The sequence below is a fragment of the Astyanax mexicanus genome, chromosome 17 (genome assembly GCF_023375975.1).
Source record: "Astyanax mexicanus isolate ESR-SI-001 chromosome 17, AstMex3_surface, whole genome shotgun sequence".
NCBI lineage: Eukaryota > Metazoa > Chordata > Actinopteri > Characiformes > Acestrorhamphidae > Astyanax > Astyanax mexicanus.
The window spans coordinates 8,644,505-8,663,869 of record NC_064424.1 but is presented as its reverse complement, the minus strand read 5'-3'; the positions used below and the strand labels follow the sequence as shown (position 1 = coordinate 8,663,869).

General features: G+C 40.9%; 1 protein-coding gene across 7 annotated transcripts in view; it reads right to left on the bottom strand.

Annotated features, from left to right (window-relative positions):
- cadm1a (cell adhesion molecule 1a) overlaps positions 1–19,365 on the bottom strand; it is a 441,164-nt gene that overhangs the window by 5,478 nt on the left and 416,321 nt on the right. The gene's annotated exons all lie outside the window — the stretch shown is intronic.

Sequence of the window (19,365 nt, the reverse complement as noted above, 5' to 3'; positions counted from 1 at the left end):
AACCTAGCTTTCCATAATGGTGCATGGGTTTGCAGAACACAATAGGAGCTTTATGAAGATTTGTGTAAAGAATTATACTGCAATATGAAACTCGATGACAAACCCAATGCAATCATTTGAAAATTAGATGATTACATCAGCCCACAGAAAAAGCTAATGGCACTTGGTATTATAATAGATAACAGTTTTGGATCAGCTGGATTTTCATGTGTTGTTTTTTTTTTGGTCTGTATAGCCCAATTGTCCTTGCAGCCCAACAAGTGTTAGCTCCCTAAGGCATTGTTTTTCCCATCGTTTAGGGTTTTTAAGGCTTTCAACTAAGCCTCAGAGCCAAACCTTGGTCCATCAACAGGTCTGAGCAACAGTTTTGCTTAACATTGTTTTGGAGGATTGTTGACTTTTTGTTCTTCTTATCCAAATGTAAGGTCAACATGAGGGTGATAGGAGGGGTTAAACATTGGGCCCATCTGCACATTTGGTGTAAGATTAAGGCAGGCTGTAATGGCTTGGCCTATTTGGGATCCCAATCAGAACCCATGGCCTCCTGTAACCCACCTAGTCCATGTTCCAACTATATGATCCCCACACAAGAATGTGGGCTAGGTATTTTCTTGCTTATAACTTAGAGACATGCATTTTTTTTACGAGAATCACTAGAGCATTTATCACAAGTATCACCACCATCAGTCCTCACACTGTAGTGAGCATCAATCATGATCCTCTTTTGAGTGTTCGTTTCCTCTGATCTCTGCAAATTAACTAGGAAGTTAGCAATTTTTCAGTAAGCAGTGTCTTGTGTAGCCTGTAATGACTCCAAAAGGATTCATGTCATAAGCAGTTGGATGATACTCTTAATTAGTTTGGCAACCTTTTTATTTTAATGGGTTTTTAATTGAGCTGAGATTAGATTACAGCCCACCATTTGAAAAGTGAAATACTCTACGCATTCTTTTTTTACCGTGCATTTTCTACCTGACATGGTCTATTATTTATAGTCTTTTGGCTCCTCGCCTTTTTTTTTTTATTGTGCTAAAAGTACCTTTTTTTTTTTTTTTACATAGCCTGACATGGTGTCTTTGTGATATGTAGGAGCAATTGTCTAGGTTGTTGTGATTGTGTGCTGAAGATAGGATCCTTTGAGTCTTTTAACAAACAGAGGAGACTTGTTTATATGGGTTGTACTCTTGAATGGATGGATCTACATGGTGAAACCTTACCCATCCTTACTTTCTGGCATGAATTTCACTGAATTTTACAATATAAAACTCACTCATTTTGCAACTCACCTGAAACCTAAGTTATAACACAGGAGTGTGATAAATGTCTCTTTAGAATGATAATATAATGTATACAATGTATAATATAATGAATAATTATATCAACGCACAATGCACATCAAGTTAATACTGTATTAACATAATTTGGAAACACATACGCTTTGTCAAATTTATTCTGCCACGTCATCCTTTGAGTTTGTTTTTTTTCCAACTATTGCAGTCTGAAATTGCAGGCTTCTGCTGTGGACATTGGTCATTATTTAGTTAGCTATGCTAACTCTCAATTCCAACAGGCTATATAATGCTATTTAGAGCATAACTTGTATGGTTTAATAACATGTATCCAAGCATCCATACATCTTACCATTTGTGGCTGTCGCGTAAGATAACTAATTGCCTCACAACCATCTGAAGAATCATCAATAGTGCTTCCTAACCGAGCAATTTGTCTGGTTAAAGGGGCACTAAACCACCTGATTTTTCCACCCTCAGCTTAAATTTGAAAAAGGCTTAAAAAAATAGGTGGGGTAGTTTGGGAGGGGCACTGGGTGATGTATGGGTTTAGAAGCAGAGCACGAGGGAAAGCTGACTGATTGTCAGAGCTGTAGCAGCAGCTTGCCTCTGATTGGGTTGGGGGGGGCAGTATTATTAATTGACTGATCTGCATATTGTGATGTGTCTGTGTACCAAAGTACACAAAAACATCATCCTCGCCTATAGCACAGTTAAACCTGAGAGGGTGCGACAAAGGCAGAAATTAGCACAATAAAAGCGTTTTTTAAATGTTAGGAAATGTTTCTAATTTTTTTAAGCAGGGCTGGTATGCTTTATTACTTCAAATAAACACATTTTAGCTTTTAAAAATATGATTTAGTGGCTCTTTAAGGATGTTTTGGTGTTCGATTTCACTCCACAAAATGGTAAGACATATGGACATAGGGTTGATGTTATAAACTTAGCACCTTAAACCACAGACGCAGTTTCTCCTCTTTGAAAAGCAGTGGATATAAGTTGAATAGTGTTCCACATCTCAGTAATATTTATATTTGTGTTCAGAACCCTGTTATTTAAGTTAAATTCTCCTTTTCTTCCAAGTATTGTGACACTCTGTAACTGAGCAATATTATTATACTACTAGTTTTGCATTGTTTATCACTGTGTACTCTATAACAACTGATCTGTTTCTATACTAGAAGTTCCAACGTGAAGCAAACATAGATGTTGTTATGGAAAACAAGGTGGATGCAGATAATAAGACCCAGCTGATGTTATTTTGAACAGTTTATATATATATCTGACATTTTATATGAAATATATTAATATATTGTTAAATATGACTACTAATTATGTTTACCAGTGAATTAACTGTTTGAGTTACATAATTAAATGAGTTGCAAGAGATTTGCTTCATGTAAATGTCAAGTTGTATGCACAGCTTGCAGCCTGCAATTAGCTGAATGAAAGTTTCACCATGTAAACCAGCTGTTGTTTAAAGGTCTCTGTGTACTGGAAACTGGGCTGTCTAATTGGGGCTTTAGGTCACAAAGAAATACAGAGATATACACACAGATAGTTAGAATAAGGTTATTCTGACAAAAGAAGAAAAACAGGTTAGATGTAGCATAGAGAACAATTTAACAGACAATTTACACAGAACAAGACTTCATCATTTATGTATGTCAGTCATTTTTGACAGGTCAATTTATTAGTATTTTTATTTTTAGTTTTATTTATTAGTTTTTTTTTTGTTTTTTGTTTACATTTTGTAGTATTCCTACTACCTGAGGCAGGGAAATCCTCTGGTTGATTTAATTTTTTTGGTTTAAATTGGCTTCCTGGCAAGGTCCTGCGTAGGGGTGGGCGATATGGGCAAAAAAAAATATCTCGATATTTTTTTGGATTTTTGCGATAACGATATTTTGACGATATTTTCCAAAAAATACAAAACTATTCTAAAAAAAGTATTCAATTGAACATGTAAGGTTCAAAATATGGTAAAAAAAACAGGAAATTTTTTAGGCGCTTTTCAGATTTTCTATTTCTATTTTTTATTTTTAGATCCATAAAATGATATATTTATGTGGATGAAGTGTTTTAGTAGCTCTATATTCTGCTATTAGAAGTTTTAAAATCACCATGTAAAATTATAAACTGCTCCCTAGATATGATAGAGATCTGAACCTGGGATGGTCCTTTCTTTCTGAAAAGGACTGGAAACTTTAGAAGAATAAAAACTATTAATTTTATAACTTGATGGATTTTCTGATGGTGGATTCTGAAGCCAGTGCTCTCAGGTAGGTGATGATTCGCTCTGTTTGGGTGTGGGGGGTGTTCTGCAGGTACCCCGGGCGGATCAAAGAGCGTGTTTTTATCACAAACCGGACCGTCTAGCGCACGCTTTCAGCTCTAAAACGAAATACAGCTAAATGTGACTTAGCTTTAAAATGGCATATTGGGTGTCTATATTGAGCCTATACTTACTCAAACACAGCCAGATATGAATTATGATATTTTTCTGGCCCGCCGGCGGGACAGCGCGTGTTAATACTAGAGACCTGCGCGGGACAGCATTTCCAGTCCTGCTCCCGCAAAAAAATATGATTTTCAGTCCCACTCCCGCCCGCAATTCCCGCATGATTCCGACGTTCGCGTTACTGCTCAAGGCAGTTCTTGTCATTGGCTTGAGGAATTAAAAGTGATGTACTTAGCTGAACACATCACTAAGCTAGCTGCAATGACAAAATATTCAAATAAACAAATATTTAACCAAAATAACAAATAAATTCTTACACAAAACAAACTAAAAAGTAAACAATTAGAACTAAAAAAAAGAAGCAACTAAACAAAACCCACCTACAGACCCAAACAAATAAACGCCACAATAAAGCAAACACAACTGAAAGCAAACACAACTGAAAGCAAACAGGGCCTGCAGGCCAAGACACAAGACACAGGCCAAGGCCCTCTCTTTAAGGAAAATAAATGAATAATAAATCGCAAAAACAAATAAAATTAGAAAACAAACAAACTAAACTAAACCCAAAATACTAACGAAACTATAATCTAACGAATTGCAAAAGATGAAAAATAAAAACGTCACACAAAAGTAGGAAAACAATAAATAAGTAAATAATAAAGTAAATAAACTGCGTCTGGACGACGACACCAAATACAATAAATCACCCAGAAACAAAGAAATAAACACACAACAATGTAACGACTGGCAAAGCACCAGCTTAACCAGAACCAGCACAACGAAAGGAAGAGCAGCTAAGGTTAGCTTTCCGAGACTTTCCGTCTGCCTCACCCGCCCGCAATGAGCTTTCAAAATTTGCCCTGCGCTGCACTACTATGCATTGGGTCCAGCGGGTGCAGGTCTCTACTTTATACACAACGCACTCTGATTTAAGTTAATCAGTTGTTTTTACTTACATTATGTATATGTATAAATATATAAATAACAGCCTTAAAATACGATGCAGTTTATTAATTTTTGGCGATTTAAAAAAAAAAAAAAAACCTCGATATTGCAAAATTACACATCGTCAAATCAACATTCACGATAATTTCGCAAACGATACATATCGCCCACGACTAGTCCTGCGCACACACATCATCACTGAAATTTGACAGAAAGTAGAGCTTTCTGTGCTCAAGGACAGCAACTAATGATTTTGTTTTGGTAATCACAAAATAATTATTCCTAGCTTTCCTTATCACTTCAAACTATAGAAACAGCTGAACGTTGGAATTTAAATGCCCTTTAAATCCAACAAAAGACAGTGAAATGTTCTGATATGTAGAATCTGTTGTGTCTGTGTACTACTGGTGATCAAGCATTTTGTAAACTTGGGAAAGTGAATAGTCTTTAACCCTATGAACCTAAGCCACTATGATCAGAAGATCGCTGGTTAGAATGCTGTTTATGTAGTTTGCCATTGGCTACCAGAGCCCTGAGAGAGCACAATTGGTCTTACTCTCTCTGTGGGTGGGTAGATGGCGGTCTCTCCCCACATCACTCCTAAGGTGATGTTGATCAGCACAAGGCGTCTGTGAACTGATGTATCAGAACTGAGTCGCTGCGATGCTACTCTGTGGCGGTGGCTGACTTTACATGGATCAGTGCTAGTCTTTACCATCTAGTGTTGGGGCATCAGTAGTGATAGGGGTCCTACTGAGTGGGTTGGGTAATTGGCTGTGTAAAATGGGGAGAAAATGGGAACAAAATAGAAATAAAACAATATATTTGCATTTCTTCCCTGCAGAATTATGAATTTAGCTTTTTTCCCCTCAGAGTTTGGGTTGGAATATGCTTTTCATTGTTATTTTACCAGAGAAAATCACTGGAAAAAAATATTCTCAGTGCAGTGCACTAAGAACAGCAGGGAGACACAGCAGTGTGAAAGGAAGACAGGCAGTTAGTTAACAATTCATTTTTCAAAAGAGACTGCGTTTGGCTTGAGACTTCAATATGCGAGAGCTCAGTACTATGACTCAAATTAACCTGGCACTGAAACACACTTTGCCCTCGAGACTAAAATGTGAATCATTGGCAATTTTTAAGAAAGATTTATACCACTTCTGCTGAGAACTAGGCAGGCCTCCGAGGCGGCACACCCTAATGATATGTGAAGTTTATTGATCAAGTGTAGGGATCCATGACAACCCGAAGTTAATGCCGGTTTGTGGACTTGATTGGTTCTTCACGGTGCAAAGGAGGAGCAAAATTTTTCATCAATATCTCACACTCGGTTCGGAAATTAAAGAGTTTGGTGGGAGATGGGGGGAGAAAATGGAGAGGAGACGACGTTCTGCAGACCGATGACATCAGCTTCACTGCTTGCATGGAGAGAGAAGAAAAAAAAAAAAAAAAAAAAAAAAACCCTGAATCCTACGTCAGGTCCTCCCGTGCCTTTGGTTGTCTATATTTACTGTTCTGTCAATCCTGGCCAAAAAATAAACACCCCTGTCTGGATGGAGTGAGACGAATGGAATAGAAGTGAGATAGGGCCGGTGCAGCTGAACAATCCAGCTCTTGGTAATCCAGTCACGAGGAGTTGATCAGCCCTCCCTGTTTACTCACGGCAATCTTCCACACTCATCTCTGGCCTAAATCTGAGAGCTGGGGGATTTCCTGTGGGAGTTCAAAAACAAAAACGGCAGGCCACAACTTATTAGAGGATAACAAAAAGCGTGGAAACACAGCGGTGTGCTTGTACAACATCCTACCCAATCTCACCTCATAAACAACCGGCGCTCGAGATCAGTGAGCCGGGAGGGGAAATAATGCCGCAGTGCTGGCTGCCAAAACCAACCAAACATTACTTGATAAACCTAATAGGTTATTTTGACTTCAAATTTACCCCTTTTTCCAGGCAGACTGCAGATTCAATTAAAGTCAGTGGGAATCCGCCTGACACCTAATTCACTCTTGCCAAAGAGGAGGTAAAGACGTGGTTTAACACACTTTCCTATTAAGATGTTAATGTGGACCGGGCTCCAGCAGCAGTCCGGAGGGGGGACGGAGGGATAAACAGACTATGGAAATGTCAGAGATCTCTCCTCTTGAACCACTCTCCTAAATCTCTTCATTCCTCACTGGCCTGTCAGCCTCACCAGCAGCTCTGCTGCACCAGAGATTGGGCGCAATGCCTTTTTATTTTTTTTTCTTCAGGTTGTTCTCGCTGACTGAGTGGACTTGAAAATAATTAACATAACTTAACAAATGGAATGAATGCAAGGCAGAGAACTGTCTGCTCCCATCCAGCATCCATCCCATCCTCTCTCTCTCTCCCTCTCTCTTTCTCTGCAGATAAATGAAGGGGTGTGCAGAGGGGAGTGCACAGCCGTAACAATGAGGGAGAAGATTGAAGCTCATGATCGTGCCGCATGTGGCAGTACACAGGTATGCAGAGCCACACTTAACACAATGTCGGAATTGTAATTCAATAAGGGTCCACGGTGAGCCAACAGTTTGGGTAATGTGTAATTTGAGAGGCAGATGGTTTAGAAGTGAGTAATTCTCAAACAACCACGTCTAATCTCATCCAGACAGTTTGCCTGCAGAATATTCAATAATTCTGAGAAATTGGCATCTTAATGAAACCCCTGAAATTTGCTCTCATCTCAATTGACTAGAATGAGTCATTTAATTACATGTATTGCATGCTGCTTATAGATGAATCATTACCACAAACAGTACTCCTGTTTAACATTTATGACTGCGAGGTAAGAGGCTGGAATACCCAATCACTCATCCTGATTGGATTAGGGGAGAGAGTGAGGGGAGGCCGAGCCGGCTTATTGAATCCTACAGCTTTAATGCTGGACGTACAGTCCGTGGCTGTCGATCCAGCGTCTCGGGGACTGACGGCGCTGTGCTATCAGGCATACTCAAGCTCGAGCTCTTTGAGTGTTTGAGCAGTTTTGCTTTTACCTTAGTTGCCCTTACAGTTATTTAAAAAAATAAAATAAAGTTTCATGAAGTAGTTCTTGGCTTGGACATATGGTTATTAAAAAAAAAATCTTTAATTGGAAAACCCAACTTTTTTTCTTTTTTTTTTACCCCAATGAAAAATCTCATTACACCTTCATCTCATTTACAACATTTGGTTTTGGTGCTGGAAGGGCATGGTGTGTCCAGCACAGTTCTGTGGTTTCTAGTAATTAACAGATGAGGTGAATTAGGTGAGTTTGAGGAGGAAAATCATCAAACTGTACTGGACTCCAAGCAGAACTGAAGAACCTAGTTACCAGTGTCCCTTGGCTGAAACTAGGGCTGCGAAACATTTATTTTATTAATAAAAAATACAGGAATTTATTAGGTTTCTTCAGAAAAATATACCATCTGCATATTAAATATTTTATATATCGGATGTAATCTGTCTCTGGTTGATGTATCAATGAAAATTGGAACAGTGCAGATTTTCCTATTGTTTCCAGGTTGTAGCATGAGTTAAATGGTTTAATTTGCTTTAGGTGACATATTGTACGTCCTCTGATGTGACCATTTCACATCGAAACGTAGTAATGTGATGCTAAAACAATATACATTACATTGCATTACATTAGGCAGACGCTTTTGTCCAAAGCGACTTACAATAGTGAAGTACAAAAGTAAATAGAAGTTAAAGGTAAAAAAACATCTTTAGATGTTAGGCCTAAAGCAGGTCAAAGGGAATAATGGGATAGAGGAGTAGAGGAGAGAAAGAAGGAAATATACTGTGCAGCTCTACTTTCAACCATTGAAAAACCCAGTTAGATTAATTTAAGTTCCAAACTTAGTATTTTAAAGCAACACAAACAAATTGCATTGGCTCAATATAGCTCTAGCCCTGCTCCTGGCCAGTGGGTGGTTTCTAAACTCTCTCTCCTGTGGTGAGATAGGATTGCTGTGGACTCCTGGGGTCCACACCTAAGGCTATTGGCTACAGCGTAGAGGAAAATGAGAGACAACCTCAGTACACAGCACATTCTGGGCTCATCCAGAGGGGGTATCTTCAGCCAAGCTCAGTTCGGACCTGCACTGGCTCTCGGGTAAGTGAGGGAGCCCTATGGCTAGATGAAAGGGTCTGTGTAAAACCAGCTGGAGCTGTGTACTACTAGACATGTGAACTCTACTGGACACATGAACAACTACAAAAAAAGAAGAAAAAAAAAACTTGTGTGCAGAATCAATGCTCATGGACATATTTTAACATCATTCAACTAAAAGAAGCACACAGGCACTGTATGATGGATGTATCAACACAGGCCTTTATGTAACCCCTAACATTCTCCACCCCCACCTTTACTTTGAGGGTGAAAAAGTAGTTTGCAGTGATGCTAGCACACGAGTTCACAGCATAAGCTGTTTTTTTTTTTTTCTCTCTCGATTGAGTGGAAAATATGATTACGATCACTCTTGGCTCTTTGGGGCATCTTTGTAAGCTGATTCACTTTTAGCTCACATCCACTGTAAATTCAAACAGAATATCAAAACCGTGCTGTGGCATCACATCAGTTGCAAAGCTTCGAGCCAAAGCCGTTGGGAGGAAAATATGAAAGAAGAGTGATGTAATGGACAGAACGAACAGCCTCACAATCCTGTGTGAGAAGTCCCATCTCACACCAGCACAAAGGGAAGAGGAAGCCCAAAGCTGACATTTAATTCCAGTGTTCAGAGTCCAAATGAGAACAACCGGTGAAGGGACAGCAGAAGACTGAGTCCAAACAATGCAGGCCATGATGCCGGCGAGCCACCTGAAGGAGTGAGCGAAATACCACTGAAAAGCAATCAGGCCTTCAGTGAACAAGCACACTTTTCTCTCTCTCTCCGAGGGTCTTGGGAGAGGAGGACTCAGGGGGCAGCTGTCCTGGTTCACTCCCAAACTGGCTTCTTGTGATGGAGTTCATGTCTGCCGGCTAGTAGACGTCAACCAAGACAATGAAGTTGTATTGTGGTTGGGGGATTGACCAGAGAGGGTCATCAAATAAATGTGGCTGTGCCTTTGTAGAGCATATCCTCAGCCTCGCTGAGGAAACACAAGGTTTGAACTTCCTCGTCTGTGGTCACCACCAAACCATCGCTTCTCTCTGCTCTTTAAAATGTGCTGTACACTAAGATAGAGTATCCCAGACAATCATGCATCGATCCACCTATTCTTGTTCTCCATCAGGACTGAAATTCTGGAGTGCTTAGGATCAGAGGGTGTTCCCCCCTCTGCCAAATGTAGTGTCTTTGTCTTGTCTTAACTTCAGAACATCTCTGGCTTTTCAACAAAAAAAAAAAAAACAACGATGCTAACACAGAAGTCTCAAGATAAGATACGGACTGACAATTCAACAAAAGAGCAAGCCCCACGTCTAGACTAAGATCTTATTGACCATCACCAGAGGTTATAGTGTACAGCCTGTTGTCTATTTTCAAAGACAGATTATTGTTCTGTGATCTTTCTTACTGTTTTTTTTTTTTTAGAGAGAGAAAGCTCTGAGACCACAGAAAAGTGTTCTGATAAGTGCATCTGTGCTCATATGAACTAAGCCTGTGGCAACACTTGATCTTGCTCTCATAGGTAATTATTTCACTTCCTCCGGACAAGATGGCTCTTGTTTTATCACTCTGGATTGGAGCGGTCATCGCCTAGTTCTAATAACTTTCTCAAATGAAGCTCAAGGAGCAACAGATACTATCTCCCACTGAACAATTTAAATGGCCTTTGCTAGACCTATCATCATAATTTACTGTGTTCAAATTCTTTTTTTAGGCATTTTTATTTTACATACATGCAGTAGAGTGGTGTCCTGTTTTCTTTCTTGATTTGTTTTTCAAGTATCAAAAGCATTTTGTGTTGTTTAAGGAATAGTATGACTTATTAGGATGTCTTTTAATGAGCTTTTTATATGCATTTTGCCTATTTTCTTTTCCAGCAATTGATTGTTCTCAAAAGTCCTAATAATGAAGAATTCGGAAAAAAAAGGATTCCAGTTTGTATTAGTTTCATCACTTGATTTGGCCCTAATTATCCAGCTCTATTTCACTGGGAGAAGCACTCTGGAATATGAAGTACTGTGGAGTGCACTCATCCACTGTGAATATCATCACCTCCAATGGGGGTTTGCAGCCAATGATCTGCCAATGCCATTTTAATTCAGCTTCAAAATCTAAACAATTATGTTCAAATGACATTAAAACGAAATTACACACAATCCGAGATTGCATTTTGTGCATAGTCAATTACGACAACCCCGAAATCATTGCTGGTACACTGGTACACTGACTCATGCAAATAGTCAGTACAAAAAAAAACATGGCTTTCTTTTTTTTTATAGGAATTAATCCTTCTAATCAGATCTCTCATTAAATTTTACACCGTTCAACGCAAATCCCAGATCAAAACTCTCCTCTGGTGGACGTACAAATGCTGATGTAACGTTAAGGTGCTAGATAAGCTTTTGCTGAAAAGATAAGCAAATAGGGGAAAACCTTAAAACACTCAGAGGATCAAACGTAAACGCTGTAAAAGCAGCGGTGCTTCGGCCGCCGTGTTTTGACTTTCAAAGGCGGCTGAATGGCTGCGGCAATTTCCTTAATTGTTCTTTCCCTGGATGCCATTTCCATGATGGAAGGAAATGGTGACTCCCCATGCAGAGTGAGGCTCCACAGCAGTCCATCGCATATTACTTATACCCAGACTTAAAATGTCCCGTTATTAGGTTAAGTGATGAGTAACATCAAAGAAGGCTGTGAAAGTAACAGCAGATTTCACTTCAGGAACAAAAGGGCTAAAAAGCATGTAAGCAGCACCAATACTGTACATTTTTCTCTGGTAAATGCCTCTCCAGGAGTGGTTGTATAAATGCACTTTCCTTTTCCACTGAGAAACCCAAATCTCATCTGAAAGGATGGAAAGGATGGCCAGACCAGTGTGTGCCCACAGGCTAGCAGAGCCCATTGCACACACTCCGGCGCAATCAAATTGACAAGAAGGAAATGTCGACCCTCAGGGCAACAAAAGTGTCTCATTTCAAAGGACGTGTTGATCTCCGAGACAGGAGATCTTCTAATTGGATCCTCTAATCTTCTAATTAAGCAATAGTGATTGCCGTTGTGAGAGTGTGAGCAGACTGTAATGAAAGAGCTCTGCTCTTGGGCCTATGGGCAGATGGATGACAGATGTGTTATTACAAAGCCTGTCTGCATTTACCTGTGTCCCTCCAGCCCAGAAGCAGTCCGGTGCATTTGTGGGAATGTAATTAAAAATCTCATTGACCCAATCTTTAGCTGTCACTTAAATGGGTGGCTTGTGTATAATGTTTTATTCCACTGTACCCACTTAAAGGTAATTGGTCCGCATTGCTCCACACTGTAAACCTGGATTTAAATGCATTTTCTCTTAAAAGATTGGACTGGAATAGGGAGTCATGTGCAGTTGAAGGAAAGGAATCTGAATGTAAAGCATGTCAGTAGGTTAGCTATCACAGCTTTCAGCAATCTGTGATTCCATGTAGCAGTTTACTATTTAACAACGACTTTAACTAACATACGGCAATCAAAAGAGACAGCCAGGCAAGGTTAAATCTGAAAAAATATTCCAGACAGATTTTGGCTAACCCTTGCTGCACAATGCATCTGTGACAAAATGGCATATGCTCGCAAAAATGAAAACTACACATGATCTGAAAACAAATGAAAACAACAACAAAGAGATTCCCTTGAGACGAGAGCTTAAAGAACAAGAGCCTCGATCTTGTTTTTTTGTTCAGACACATTGTGATAATAATTAGTGATTAAACTAAAGCGTGGCCCATTGTAGATGACAAGCGCTGGTTACATTCAATTCAATTTCCACTCAATTTCCTCCACTGAAATCTCTGGAGTTATTCTGAAAGGTTGCTGGTTAAACATATTAAAAATCTAATTACCTCAGAAATAAAGAAATCTGACAAAAACAAAACAGCGGCAGAAATCGTCCTCATTTAATTTCTAAAAACATAACTCCTGCCTTATCTGACAATGTAGGCATGATACCATAGCAACAGCACACTGGTGGTCAAAACAGGATTGTGGGAAGGAACCCATTACCGATCTGTGCTGTATCTCACACCTTCAAAGGGCCAGTACCTATCCTTTATGTCTCACTAATACAATCCTGCAGAGAGGCAGAGGAGAAACGGTGGAACCATAACTGACTTAGCTTCCAACTTGCCCTTTTCTCTCCTCGGTGTGTGTTCATCATCCCCTTTACGCTGGCCACCCGTCCCCGTCAGCTGCAGCCTGAAGCTTTGTCATTATTGCCAGGCATGGCAGCCCCCACAGAGCCATATTTACAGTACACAGGGGCGGACAGAACTGGGCCAGGAGGGGTGACAGGAGGCAGGAGAGCAGAATGAGGACAACCTTTACAAGAAGGCTGGACTCTATGGATTTTTCACTTGACAGGTAATTTTTGACAGAGGGCGTCATGAAGTACACAAACAAGCTTCACGTTTAATGCCCAGAAATCTCTTCTATAAATGCAGTGTAAATCTACTCCAGATTTTATTTTTTTAAAACTCGTCTGCCCTTCAGACAACAGAAAACCCTTTGAAAGGATCGCTGGAGAAGCTTTGTGGAGTAACTCGCATCCACGACAATCCAGCATTATGCAAATCTGAGAACAACACATTCAACACAAGGGACTGTGGTTGCCCTGTTCTGCGAGAAGCAGAGGAAGTGAGGTTTGTCTCAGCTAATCCAGGATAAGATGTCCCTTCCAGGGAGCCGCACAAAGCTAGGCACAGGCCGGGCCTATTCCTGAGACACCTCCTTCATTTCCCCTGAGCCGTAGGATCAGTGCTAATTCTCCTCCCTAGTCGCCGAGAAACTGGTCGACCCGCTCGAGGCAGCCAATCGCAGCATGCGATTGGCTGCCTTTACCAGCCTTTACCAGCATGGCACCGAAAATGGCTTTACATTCCTCAATGAGCTTCACAATGGTACTAAGAAAAAGATGAATATCCTGTCAGTCGGTGCCTGGTGAGAGGACCCTGCAAGCATGACTAGTGGAAGTTCATTTTGTGTGGCTTTTGGCAAAATTCACTTGAGGGGCAAGGGAAGGCTGGTGGAGCCCTCTCTCAGCAGGTAAACCACCTCCTGGTGTCCCAAATGAAACCTTTGGCAGACTGAGGGGGTGGTGGAGGCCTGAACAGGTGTGTCTTTAATAAAGTCCTCGAATCAAAGGTAAGTCCATGCCAGAGTACAGGCTACAGAAAGAACGGTTTCCTGCTCTCAGTGTAGGCTTTTCTGATGAGACATTTTGTAGACAGTATGAAACATGAATGTTGTAGAAAGGGCAAAAAAGTGACTATTTGTTTCACAGTAATGCAATCCTAAAGGGACAATCAATATTCGTGTGTGCCAAAAGTGTCTCAGTCATGACTTTACCTCATTCTCAACATTTAATTGGTGCCTAAACATCAAGATTTCCACAGAGCTGTCTGAACTACACAGACTTAACTTCCTCTACTGTTTACAACTGCAAGCAAAGATCTCCAGTGCTGGATGAAACTTCCACTATCCCTTAATGGCAGAATATCCACTATCAAAATGACAGTATGGCCTAAAATAAACTACTACTTTTCAATGATTCCCATACAACTTTCCTTCTACCTCAATTAAAACCTTAAATTCTACCATCTCCATTTGTTACCGGCAAAATTAACCACCCAGAATAAAATATAACTACATTACAAGAAAATAGAACTTATAGAAGACTAGAACCAAACAATAGAATTTCCAACAATACCTCTCTTCAAGTCTACAGTACATAATTAATTGGATAAAACATTAAGTACTGAAATACAAATCTTAGACTTCTTAGAGTTAATTAACACTCAAATGCCATCTCAAAAACCCAATAAAATCAACAACTCTTACAGCTTGGTGGAAACTGCACAAGAGCACAAACACTATACTCACACCCTCTAAATACTCACCCATATGGCACAAACAACACATCAAAATGATGCAAATAGAAAGAAAAATTAAACACATTTACATCACATTCTACAGAACAATAAATTGGCAACAACTTCACATCTAACACAGAAATATGGCATTGAGAGTAACCAGTTTTTGGAATATCTTTAACTTGGATCTGTACTAAATTCAGAAATTAAAAATGAAGCAGTGCAAGCATTTCAGCCACCAATTTCAGAATTCCTCAATATCTAATCAGACAAAACATTACCTAAATGTAAGAACTAGATCAAACAGTATTTGGTTTCTGTACCAATAAACAAATGGAAAGAAGATCTCTCAATTACTCCCACTGCTGATTTCTGAACAAACATTCTTAAACACATTTAACACTACTAACAATATTAAACTCCACCTTATACAGTATAAAGTAATTCACATAAAACACAACAGTAGACACAAGCTATATCAAATGGTATTAGTTGACTCCAAAATCTGTTTACACTGTTCAAAAAAGTATCTTTACAAACTCGAAACCAAGGAAAAACATCACTATCACTCACAGAACATATAGAAATGGAAAAACATCAGCATCTATCAAAAACAAAATATGTTTCTTTTTTCTCTCTTCATTGTAATTCTTTGTTTGCTTACAATGAAAATATATATATATAAAGTTATACATTAGCAACTTTCTGGTGGTGGCGGGCAATAAATAAATAAATAATTGGAGCTTGTAAGTTTAAAATCTACAACCTCCAACAAGTAAACATGTAAAAATGTCCGCTCAACTGAAGAGATCTATAGGACAGGTGCTATAGCATTCCCAACTATAAGCTCACTTGCTGTTCAAGTCTTGAACTTGTGGAAATATAAGATTATGATTTGGAGATTTGGATGGAACTAATAAACAGACTCATTTTTTTTGTGTAACAAAGGCTCTGAGAGAAATGAGGCAAGGTGCAGAAATGATGGATGTGGGCACATGGCTAGGTGTTGGTCCAGGTTTAGCTGCCAAAGAACACTGGTGAGGGGATGATAGAAATATTGCATTAAATTAGATCCCTGATTACAGTGGGTATCGAAGGTAGAGCAGGGTCTACAGGGGAATCAGCTTTGTCTCAAGCCCAAACTCAGAGCCTGGAAAGAGCCTCTCTGTTTCCAGGCTCTGCACACTACACTGGTCTGCTCGCCAGTCAGTAGTTAGCAACAGAGAGCAGTGAGAAAGGTGTGTGTGTGTGTTGGTGTGTGTTTGTGTATAGATGCCCTTCCAGTCCACGCTCTCAGACTAATTACTGCAGCATATGTGCATCACCTGTGAGCGGCCTGCAGGCAGTCCTGAAGGCTTCCCCCCAGCACTGCGTCTACCCATCTCTGCTCAAACCCTGCTCACTGGCCATAGCGCTCGGCAGCGCAAAGCACTTTTGACAGCCACACATAAGCCTATGAAACCATGAGGCTACACTCGTGAAACGAAGGGAAAGAAATAAAGGAGAAAAAGGAGAAGAAGGGACCGTGAGTCAGCTACCCTTGAAGCCACGGCAGAACTTGTTCCTGTTGATTGATGAAAGCTCTGGCTGTAATGGCATCCACATGACAATTCGAGGATATTAAAGGCGCAAACTCTTCTGCTTCACCTGCTGCCGTCCAGCTGAGAGCAAAGTGGTCATTATCCCGCTGCATTCTGCTATGGTGCTCCCTGTGGTTCAGAGTCTGCTCAATTATCTCCTCCACGCGCTCCCAGCCTGACAGGCATGTTGGCAGGTGTGTCCTTTCCATTGTGTTCACCTCTCCGGATAGCAGAGTAGAGTGTAGGCTGGGGATCGACTTGCGCCGCCACTCCAGAGCTGTTACTGGCCTGCCCTTCCCCGGTCAGCAAATGGAATGGAGTCTTAGAAGACTGAAAAGTGGAAATCCTGGGCCTATGCAGCTGCATGATCTTGATCTTGGCCTTGGAATACCCCCCTTCCCACCCCCTCCCTGACATAACCCTGATGGAATGGGGAGAGTAACCAATTGCATAAATTTGGTACAGTGACAAAGAAAGGCAACTAGGATGTAATCACTAGCAATTTCGGTCCTGCCAACCTCTAAGAGTTATGCTCATTACGACCGCCATAGCAAAAAGGAGGCTTTCCCCCTTATTACCAGCCTTTCTATTTATAAGAAAGAAGCAATTGCGCATTGGACCGCAGAGTCCCAAACATTCTGCCTCCCTGGATATATGGCTTTGGTGCACCAAACAAAGCATTTCATTTTTGTGGTCTTTGAAGGGAATTCAAATTTGAGCCTCTGAAAACAAGACATTCAATAACACCGGCTTTCCTCTGCCACAAGGGCAGGGCAGGGGCATCGTCATGGCGACAGCTTTGAGAGGATGAGGGACAGACAGTTAACATTGGCACTTTAGGCATGTAAAACAGCTCCGCATCAGTGCCGGCTAAGTTCATGTCAAACAGCGGCTTAGATTTATGAGTGAAGGAAGAGTGAGAGAGGGAGTGACAGAAAGAGAGAGAGAGGGAAGGGGGGGGGGAAAAGCCTTCTGTAAGCCCTTGCTTAATTTTGGCTTCGCATGCGGTACTTGCGGCTTTCTATTCATACGTTTCTAAAGCCCGCTATTCATTTTACAGGCTTTGTTTCATTAAAGACGACTGTCTCTTCAGCATTCAAAAGGGAAAATTTTAGACATAATTCATGAATTGGTATTATCAAAGTTGAGGCAGACGTTTGGTTAAAGTACATGGAAAATGAAAATCACTATTTCTCATCCCGAATGAAAGGGGACGTATCGGCCTAACTAAACTCGAAAAAAAAAATACAAAAAACTTTTTTTTTTTTGCCTTTCATAATTGCGAAGTGTCGCAGTTGGCTAGCGTGCAGTTATTTCATATCTGGTGGGATCTGACGCGCCACAAAGAGCACTTCCTCTACATCCGGCTTCTTATTGATGCGCTCGCTGTCGGGTTACTTAAGACACGTCACCGACGCGACTGGCTCCAGATATGCCTGCGGGCCCTGTGTTTACCGAGCCTCAACTTACCGCGCGGCGGTGAACAAAGGATGATGAAATAACAAAAAGAAGCGAAGTGTGTTCAATCATCCTGTTTGGAAATGAAGAGGGGAGAGAAGACTATGCCTGGATGGAGAGATATGAGCGAGACTGCGAATGGGAGGGAGAGGAAGAGAGAGAAAGAGAGCAAGAGAGAGAGAGATATGGCGAGAGAGGCACCAGACCATGCAAACAGGCTCCCTCCATCAGCATTCACCTGGGATTCCTCTGGTGCAATAAAAGGAAAGGGATGAGGGGATTGGAGGAAAGGTCCTCTTCATTTACTGCTATGAAAACATAGCGACAAGGTATTGATAGATCAGGCAGGGGGGCCGCAGGGCTGGGAGGGGATGGCAGTAAATACTGTACATGCTGGTTCAGGTGAGAGAGGAGCGATTAATAGTGGGCGCGATCGTCGTCAAGGTACAGCTATAGGGCTGCCGGATGACAGGGACTCTAACACGCTGATAAGGATTTGATCTATCTGACCCGGAGAGCCATGCTTTTCCTCAGCTGCCTCTGCGTGATTCATATTCCTGTTGCAGCTGCGCCCAACAGCGCCTTACGCCAACCCCAACAACAAGGCGGTGGGCACTATGAGTGGATTTTTTTTTTTTTTCTTCAAGAAAATGCAGAGAACAAGGGCATGAACCCTCACCCTAACCATTGCACTTTTCTTTCTATTCTGGTGAGGGAAGGGATGTCTAGCAAAACGGGCAATCCAACAAAACATACTCAAATGGGACTACTTTCTGTGGTAATGTGCTAGCTACTCTTCACTGCTTTCTGTTCCACTGAGGAATCTTGCCCACCCTGACAGCCCCACCAACCCCCCCCGACATCAGCTGAAAACCTCACTTATTCCTTGAACAGCTTGTTGCTAGGCTACACCAGAGAGAGTAAAAAAGACTGTTATCAGAGAAGTGAGAAATCTCCCAAACGGTGAAAGTAGCGTGCCCAAGAAAATAAGATGGTAAACAGAGTATGTGCTCTAGCTACAAAAGAGAACCACATAAAAATGGACACTCGGCGACAAGATGTAAATGAGCGATTGTTCAGAGAGGGGCACACGCATGCCTTTCTCTCTGTGTGTAAACTCCTTTCCTGGGCTCGAGGCTCCATTCGTAAACAATGCGGCTTAGTTCCTGACAGCTACGGTATTATAGGCTTGCTGAACACACTTCTGGAATGTTCTTTTTTGTGTGCATTTTATAGCCAGATCAATATGTCTCTCTTGCTAAAGACAGAAGTGTGGAAAATGGTATTTCCAACACAAACAAGGCTCTTAACATTGCCAGAAATGCATGTTTGCAACAGGTCAGGACATCAATTCCACAACCAGATTAAAGAATGGAGAAGCATAGCTGACATTTTACAAACAAGGCATTTCGCGTTTATTCGGGTAATAAGGACAGAAGGTGGTCAAACATGCCTGTGACTAAAATCGTCCTCTTTTCTTCTAAGCGCACATGCACGCATTCCACACATTCGGAAGCAACAGCCCTGTTACACGGGCGAATGAAGTAGTGCATTTAAAACCACTTTGTGTCCAGTGATAAACATCTAGTCTCACCTTCTGTTCTTTTGAATCTAAAAGTGCT